The sequence below is a fragment of the Hydra vulgaris genome, chromosome 15 (assembly GCF_038396675.1).
Source record: "Hydra vulgaris chromosome 15, alternate assembly HydraT2T_AEP".
Lineage (NCBI taxonomy): Eukaryota > Metazoa > Cnidaria > Hydrozoa > Anthoathecata > Hydridae > Hydra > Hydra vulgaris.
Genome location: NC_088934.1, coordinates 37,667,665 through 37,677,069, shown reverse-complemented (window position 1 = coordinate 37,677,069; position 9,405 = coordinate 37,667,665). Strand labels below are relative to the sequence as shown.

The window sequence follows — 9,405 nt, the reverse complement described above, 5'->3', positions numbered from 1 at the left end:
CTTACTATATTTTATTTGATACCAGTAACACCATAACTGAACTAATGAAAAAAAAAGTTGATAAATTCTGAGTCATTTTATACAATTGAATTTAGTTTTAAAAAAAAAATTTAAAATCGGATATGTTAAAATCCATAAGTAATATGTCCTATTTCGATTTATTTTTAAACTGTTGTATACTAACTTTTTTCGTATTAGCAATATTAAGAAACTTTTTCCACAAATAAGGTGAAAAAAAGTAATTAATTCAAACGACACAAATCATACTTTAGTTTAGTGTAAATTTAAAAAATCGTTAAAAATATATTTAAAAAAACTTGTTTAACTGGACAAAAAACGTAAATGAGTATATAATATATTTAAAAAGTAATATTTAAAACAAACACTTATAAAATGGACTTTTATAAGTCCATTTTATAAGTGTTTATAAAAACTTTTTTAAAAGACGACTTTTTTTGAATGGATTAAAAAATAAAATTTTCGTCGGGACTTTGCGTATGAACACAACCTGAAATATCCATTAAACTTTAATGGATATTTCAGGTTGTGATTGTCATTGACAATCAATGTGATTTCAGGTTGTGATTTGTCATTGATAAAAAATGTTTTGCGCCCATCGGATCGATTAATATCTAATTTTAGGTTAATAACTTCTAAAATACCTTTACCATTCAAAATCTTGGCGACCAACATTTTCAGTGAATGGCTTTAATTTAAAGCCAATCACTGAAAATGTTGGTCGCCAAGATTTTGAATGGTAAAGATATTTTAGAAGTTATGAACCTAAAATTAGATATTAATCGATCCGATGGGCGCACAACATTTTTTGTCAATGACTTCAGTAATGGATACTTCAGGCTGTGTACGTACACAAAATCTAAGAGTCCCGTGAAAAAGTTTATTTATAATTATTCAGCCAATTTAAAAAATGTTTTAAAAAAAATAAAAAAAGTTTTTTTATACATTATCAATCCATTATCAAGTTTAAAAATTAATATTAGTAATTAAAAATAGTTTTTAATCAACTGAAATGATATCATTTGTATCAACTGAAGTCTTTAGATTAAAATCAACAGCAACATCATCTTCATCTTTCTCATCATGATCACTAGTATTACCAAGCATTATATAAGCAATATTTGCTTCTTTTTCATGGAGTGTGGCATTTGCATACATAAGAACTAAGTCGATTGCTTTATCGTAGCAATCCAAACGTAGAAACCAACTTGCTTATTTATTTGCAAGTTGGTTTCTACGTTTTGAATGTATAAAATCATAACAACTCCATATTCGTTCACTTGCAGTTTGAGAAGTTGGAATGGTAAAGACTATTCGTGCAACTTTAGCTAAATTTGGAAATTTATTTGCACCCTCAACACTCTACCAGATATCAGGATTCATTAATTTAACTTGAGCTGCAAAATCTGAAGTTGGATTTGCACATAGTCTCTGAAAAGATCTTACTTCATTTTTCAAAGTTTGACAATTAAAAAATCCTCTTGTTTCAACAATGTACTCTGGAATTAGCTCAAGAACTATAACAGGATTACTTTTACTGGATGGAGGAGGCTCAGTATATATATTTCTACCACCATGATTTCATGGATCAAGAAAGTACGCAAATCCCATGGATGGTGTATGCACAAATTCCCATCAATGTAAAACAAGAGCTTTCAATACTGAGCCTTCACTCCATATTTGCATTAAATTAACAAATCCTAAATAAACATCAGAAAGTAAACAATCTGATTCCAGTTTACCTATTAGTTTTGATAATGGTTTCATAACATTAATAAAACGTTGACAATCTTCCCAAAAAAAAGGTGTCTGTATAATATTTGCATACTCTAACTTTTTTGTGGATAAAGATATACGCAAAAAGGTACCTGAGTTGACTAAATTCAAATGGACTAACTTGTTTTCAAAATTACAAGCAACTGATGTATGATGGCTATACCACTGTGTTAAAACTGCATGTGATAATGCTTACATTTTCTTTAAATTATTTTCTTGTTTAACACGATTTTGAATTATACGAAATCGATCAACAAGAGATGTTCTTTGCTTAACAAATGCTGTCAGTTTTTCAGACTTTTCTAAAACATCCACAAGTTCAGCTAGAAGGCAAACATCTTTTACTAAAAGATTGATTGTATGGGCTGCACAACCATTACAAAATATTTTTGGAAATTTTTTTTCAATAATATCCTACGCAGCTCTGATGTTTGAGGCATCAGTTACAATGCTCATAACTTTATCAATACCAACCTCAAGAATTACATTTTCTATGCGAGTTGAAATATTAATGCCAGTAATTGTAAGCAATTGGTTTTATCGTCCTATTTTCAACATGAATCAAATAACTAATGATGATTTGCAATGTTTGAAATACCATCAGTCACTATTCTTACATATTCGGAATTATCAACATATTCTTTTATTGAACGTTTTTCATCATTTAATGCATTTTTATAAAGACGCCCACTAATGCATTTACTAGATGGAGGCTTGTATGCAGGCCTAAGATTTGCATGATGTTGTTTCCAAGCAGAAGAATCAGCTAGTGCAAAAGGTACTCCTGTATCGAAAAACACTCTTGCATATGATTTATCAATCTTTTCAATATCATAGTGTTACATTATTTATAGTGTCAAAGTATGAATTTAGCATAGTTCTATTAGCAGATTGCCTAGAAACTAAATCTTCAGAGATTTATGAGGCCATATTTTAATTGCTTTTTGTTTTAACTAAAACACTCTGAAATTCTCTTTTTATTTTTTTGAAGCACAATTTAACATTGTAAGAGGCTTCTTCACATCACCTTATATGCTGCATCCATCTGAAAGTTGAGCATGCTGTAATTTGTTTATCTCAATATTTGCAATAAACTTTTCTGCTGTCATGATGCAGCTTGTCGGTGTTGTTTTATGATGTTATTTCACGTTGGCTTTTAGTAAACTTTAGTTAAATTTAAAAGACATTACAATAGATTTAAAATATTTTAATTAAAAAGCAAAAAATCAAATGCTTCAAGGAGCCAAACTAAAAACATTAAAGATAAAAAATCAAATAGATATAAATAAATTGCATTTATATAGCTAAATTGTCTTGGCTTATAGTAAATTTTAAAAGCAGTGTTTTCAATAAATTAAACTACCAATTAATTATTTTTAACAAACAGAATGTAGCATCATATTATGATGATTGGGTAATGAATCAATTTAACTATATTTAAGTTTAATTAGTGAAAAACAAATGAAATTTTAATTAAAAAAGACAAAAACAAACCAAATATGCAACAATATATTTTAAAAAAAAATTACTAATTAAAAAAAAAATTAAAAAATTAAAAAAAATAAAAATCACTGAAGAAAAAGCGGCAACAAAAAAGCGATAAATATCTTCACTGATAGAAGACATTTACAACATTTTGGTCGCTGTTTTTTCTTCGGTGTCTCCCAACACCCCGGTATGGATGAGCCCTCTATTTAAAGGATGGCTCATCCATACTGCCATTACTTCGCCACTTATTGCAGGACCTCTCCGAGAGAGGCCCTGGGTGTTGGGAGCGATATCTTTGGTATTGCTCAAATGTTAACGACTCTAAAATTACAAATAGAAGGATATAACAAAAACTAAAAATATTTACAATTTTTTTAATCAAAATATAAAGCATAACCTCACCATTTTCACAAGATGAAGAGGATGCTAAATATAATAATAATTAAAAAAAAGTAAATTAAAAAGGGTTAAACTTGTGAAAAATTTAATTTTAATAAAAATATTAGTAAAATGCAAACAGTTTTAAAATGTCATATTTATATTAAATAATTCTTTCACCTATTGCACATATTTGTCCATAAAAAATATATAAAACTTAAAACACAGCCCTACCAGTTATGCTTCTACCAGACACTAAAGACAAAAAATATACGTCAGAATAATTGATAGAATAATATTTACATATAAATAAATATATAATTATAACATTTTTTACCTATTCCCCTCATTTCTTCCATGAAGTTGTCTAAAGTAAAAAAAAAGGTAATGGAAGCCAAAACTAACAAAAACTAAACTAAAATTATCTATAAACTAAACCAAAACTAAAAACTAAAATAAACTTTAAATTTTAATATCTGTACCTCAGAAGACAAAGGTCGGTTATCCAGTTTTTTTTGAAAATGAGTTATGTATGAGACCTTTTTAGTTTTTTCAGTATCTATATAGGCATAAAGACTGTTTTCCTACAACAATGTGAAACAAAGTTTGGTCAATATAAAGGGTCTGGTGTCCCCACAATGTTCAAAGGAAAAACGCCTGTAGTTCAGAAATGACTTTTCACTTTTTTTATTTAACTTTTTATTTTTGTCAAAATTATATTTCATGTGCCTCAAGACAAATTAAATAAAACACAAAAAAAATAACATAAATTTAACCTTCAAGAATAAGCCAATGAAGACTAATTATTTTACTATTTACTCTCTCCTGGACAACTTCTAAAATGTGACAACTGACTTGGACTTTTGAGGTACAGATATAAATGCTTTATTTATTTAACTATACTAATCATATAATTTATACTTAGTTATTTTTCCAACTCTCCTAAAAGAAAAAAGAAAATAGAGCTAAAGTACTTGAAGTTTTAAAATTCCAGTTACAGTACAAATAAACAAATTCTTATTAACAAATATCTAATAGCAAAAACACTGACTTATTTCAGTCTTCAATTCTGTGTCTAAACAATAAAAGCACTTAAATGTATAGACGTTAAAATATCTACTTAACTTTTTTAAAATAAATTCACTTAACTAATATAACTAATACCTTTATTAGCTCTCTCTTGATCAACTAAAGAAAATAAATCTTAATTAAACTAACTTGATGTAAATTAATAAAAAGCTGTCTTAATGGGAATTTTAAATTTCTTCTCTTTATTATTGACGATACAATTTTAAGTAGGACCTAAGTTCTTGGGCTTATTGTATATAATTATAAAAATCTACTGTTTTACTTTAAAGTCAACAACAAAATTTTAAAAAACGTTTTAGTTACTTTATAAAAAAATAAAAATCTATTTAAACTTACTACCTCTCTCTTTATTGTTGTCAACTAAACAGAAAAACAAACAAACAACTGATAGTAAATTTTCACTTTGGTAGTAGGTTATTAAATAGATTAAACAGATCTTTGATCTATTTAATCTGCTCTAACAGTCCACAACCTTATCAATAAACTATAATTATTTTCTACAACTTGGTGTAATCTAACATAGATACATTGACTAAGTAATTTAAAAATATTTAAGATTATAATATATAAGATTTTAAAAACCTGAAATTTTAGACCTACTTCAAAAAAAACAGAAATATTAAAAAGTAATTCTTTTCCTTTTTAAAAAGTAAAAATGCTTTTTAACTTACTTTCTCCAATAATACTGTTGTCATCTAAACAGAAAAGCAAACAAATATTGAAGCAGATTCTTTCTTAAACCTCTTTAATTACTTCCATATTAAAATAAATATTTAATCTTTCTGGATTAAATTAATTTACAAAAATTTTTATCTAAACCATTTTAATATTGTAAAATTAATTTAAGTCAACAAACCTATACGAACTGCAATTTATAACATTTAATTATAACAAAATGGAACAAAACTTACTTCTTAGTAATTCAGCGACTAAAAATAAACATATATTTAAGAACTAACTACGTAACATGATACAAATTAGTAGCATAATACACATCTAAATAAATACAAACCTTCATCTTTAGCAATTTGGGACATTCTATTAATTTGATATAAAAAATAAAAAGAAATGTGCTTAAAAACAAATTTAATAAAGACATGTTAAGATATAAAAAAATAAAAACGATTAAAATGATTAAACAGAATATAATTTACTTGAAAGATATGATAAGATGTATTAAAAAAGATATAATAGAAACGTGCTTTTTTAAATGTCTGGAAATTCCTATCTCAAAATTCCAGAACAGAAGAAAAACTAACAGTGCAAAAATGAAACTGTCCATCACTAAGTGTAACAAAACAACCAAGAGTAACAAAAAAGTAAAACCACATTTAACTTATTGAATTACATTATTACAAATTAAATTACGATTAGCATATTCAATTAATTACATTATGATTATGATTAGCAATTTTAATCAATGCCAAAAATAACTAATTTATTTATAAATAAATTATCAATTTTTACTGAGATAATGTAACATGATTTCTAACCAATGTAGCACGTTCAGGGTTGTGAACCAATTGATTATGCCAACTAGCATCACCCCTCGGAAAAAATAGAGGATAAACCATAGGATCCAAGTTGGCAGACATACTTGATATAGTTTTAAGAAGATGACCTCTTGGGTAAATAACAACTTCCCTGGAAGCAGGTGGTGCACCATCTTCACCAACAAATACAACTGCAACTTCATTGTGTGAAGGAAGATTATAGCGATGCCTATCATGCCCTTTAAGTAAAGACATTTTTACAACTGACACTGAGCGACCTTCTAGAGCTGCTCGACGAATTTCTTCACTTCAGCCATGTTTTTAAATGCAAGAGCAAATGGGTTTTCTTCACTAATAATAATTGGCAATTGAAACATTAAATCACTCAAGCAAAGATCATTACCACGTTGTTGCATTCTAAAATTTACTGCTGCAAGTGGATCATAGATGTATAGTTGACAATATGTCGGCGGAACATCTTGATTTGGTCTTAAATTACCAATACGATGAAAAACATGGCAGCCCATGATTCATGGGTTCATGGGTTGAACTACATTAGCTTCAAATGAAGCAAAAGAAAGACAGGCATTATAATTTCTAATATATTTTAAAAAATTCAGACTGGCATTTCTATCTGCATAGTTTCCTTTAAATAAATCTTCTAAATCTTGTAGAAATGATGGTTGCAACAAAACTACCTTTCCATTATGACAACATAAAAAATGTGTTTCATCAGGAAATTTCTTAGCACCACAATGCTTACAAATATAATTTATTTCTCCTAAATAATTATAATCTGGAATAGTATTACTTCTTGCTATACAATGCATTCTTTCGTATCTAGCAGCAATTCTCGCATTTTGTTGATTATTAATTTCATCTCGCCTAAGTCTATCTCTTTCATTTCTGCGACAATTATTTTCAACTCGCTTAACCAAGTTCTCTTCATTTGGGTTCGAATTATTTGCTGCTTGCCGAGCAGCATTTCTAGCATTTTGTTGATTATTAATTTCCTATCGCCTAAGCCTATTTCTTTCATTTCTGCAATGATTACTTTCAACTCGCCTAACCAAGCTCTCCTCATTTGGGTTCGAATTATTTGCTGCTTGCCAAGCAGCATTTTGTCCATTATTAATTTCATTTTGCATAAGTCTATCTCTTTCATTTGTACCACAAACAACTTGCCTATTAACATTTCCATTTTCTAAACTAGTATCTGGTTCTAGCCTAATATCATCCATTTAAACTTCACTTTTAATTGAAAGTAGTAACAAAAAATCTTAAACGAATCCTGAAGATTGCGACTTTTCCTATATAATTTTTTTTTTTACTCTAAATAGCACACACAAATAATTTTTATATATAACAGACTGTCATTTAAAGTAAATTACACAATAATCTCATGACTTTAAAAATATATATATCAGCTAGAAGATGCTTGAAAAAAATTAGCTTAGCAAATAATAATTAAAAAAATTATTAAAAACATGTAATTCTAATAATAAACACACTGCTAACAAAGAAAAATTTAAAAAAAAAACGTTATAAACCCTTTTTTGCAAACTTAAAAATTATTTCTTCAAAAAAAATTATTAGTAAACGTTTTTTTCAAAAATTCACAAAACTTTACAATATTTCGTTCTTCTATACCACATTAATACATTATCTGGTAAATCTAAAATAAAGATTGTAATGAATAAGTAAATAAATAAGAAAAACATTACATTCAAAAAATGAAAATCAATGCACCTTATAGAGAAAAGCTGTTGTGATTTACCAAAGTAGTAGTTGTAAAATATTATTATTTCATGTTAGCTTTTACAAAATAATTTATTTCCAGCATAAATTATTTTGATTCCAATCATGATTCCAAAATATTTATCGCAAAATCATGTAGTAAACAGTGCTTAAGACAAAAAATCAAATTGAGATAAAACAAATTGTATATATGGGAAAATAATTTGTATTGGCTTTTAGTGAATGGTTAAAAGCAGTGATTTTTAATAAAATTACCTATTTACCATTTTTAACAATAGACGCCAACATGAAGATAAGCCAAATGTCTAATAACTCAAAAGATAACAAAAAAACATCACAGCAACAACACACAACAATAGCACACACCATAAGTTAATATAATATGTTTATAACAGTAAGTAAGATAACATTCTTATTTAACAGAACATAAGTAACAACATTAAGCAAAATGTTATTAAAATACATTATTATGTATTTTTTGACACTTAAGACTATCGTGTAACCCTCTGTTATAAGTACATCACTTGGTTGGCAAAGTTGACAAATCTTACTACACGTTTACAAAGTCACAGCACTTTAAACACAATAAGTGTGTTTAAATATTTACATAAAGTTAAATATATACCTTATATACATATGTAAACGCATTTTTAAAAACAATTATATAACACATATTGACCCATACACAAACAATAAAAAACACTTTACATTATTATAAAAACACATTGATAAAACAACTATAAAGCACTTATTACCACATACATATACATATCAAAAAAGCATAAATGCAAACAATAAACGTGTACAAACAAAAATTTTAAAAATGGCGCAAGAAAATTTAAAAAGTTTCAAAATAAACAAAATATATATTTACAAACAATACTCCTTACCTTTTTTTTTTCATAAGAACTGTAATCCTCATAACAAAATTTAACCTTGACATATAATAACATGTGACATGCCATGTCAGCGTTAAAATATTTTTTTCTATAAATTGAATTTTTTTTGAGATTTAGTAACTCTTCCTGATGATCCAGCAATGGTGAAACTTCAAGTAGAAGATCAAAGTTAGATAAGTGTTTTTTACTAATTTATATATATATATATATATATACATATATATATATATATATATAAATATATATATATATATATATATATATATGTATGTATATATACATATATATATATATATATATATATATATATATATATACATATATATATATACATATGTATATATATATACATATATATATATATATATACATATATATATATATACATATGTATATATATACATATACATATATATATACATATATATATATATACATATATATATATATATATACATATATATATATACATATATATATATATGTATACATATGTATATATATAT

The 9,405-nt window shown here is 26.4% G+C and overlaps 1 long non-coding RNA gene across 1 annotated transcript; it reads right to left on the bottom strand.

Annotated features, from left to right (window-relative positions):
- Positions 1 to 3,202: 3,202 nt before the first annotated feature.
- LOC136091643 (uncharacterized) lies at positions 3,203 to 7,724 on the bottom strand. The gene is made up of 5 exons (XR_010644153.1): positions 5,421 to 7,724; positions 5,089 to 5,109; positions 3,998 to 4,027; positions 3,685 to 3,915; positions 3,203 to 3,603 (listed from the first exon to the last, which is right to left on the bottom strand). It is a non-coding gene; the product is annotated as an uncharacterized LOC136091643 (long non-coding RNA).
- Positions 7,725 to 9,405: the final 1,681 nt, after the last annotated feature.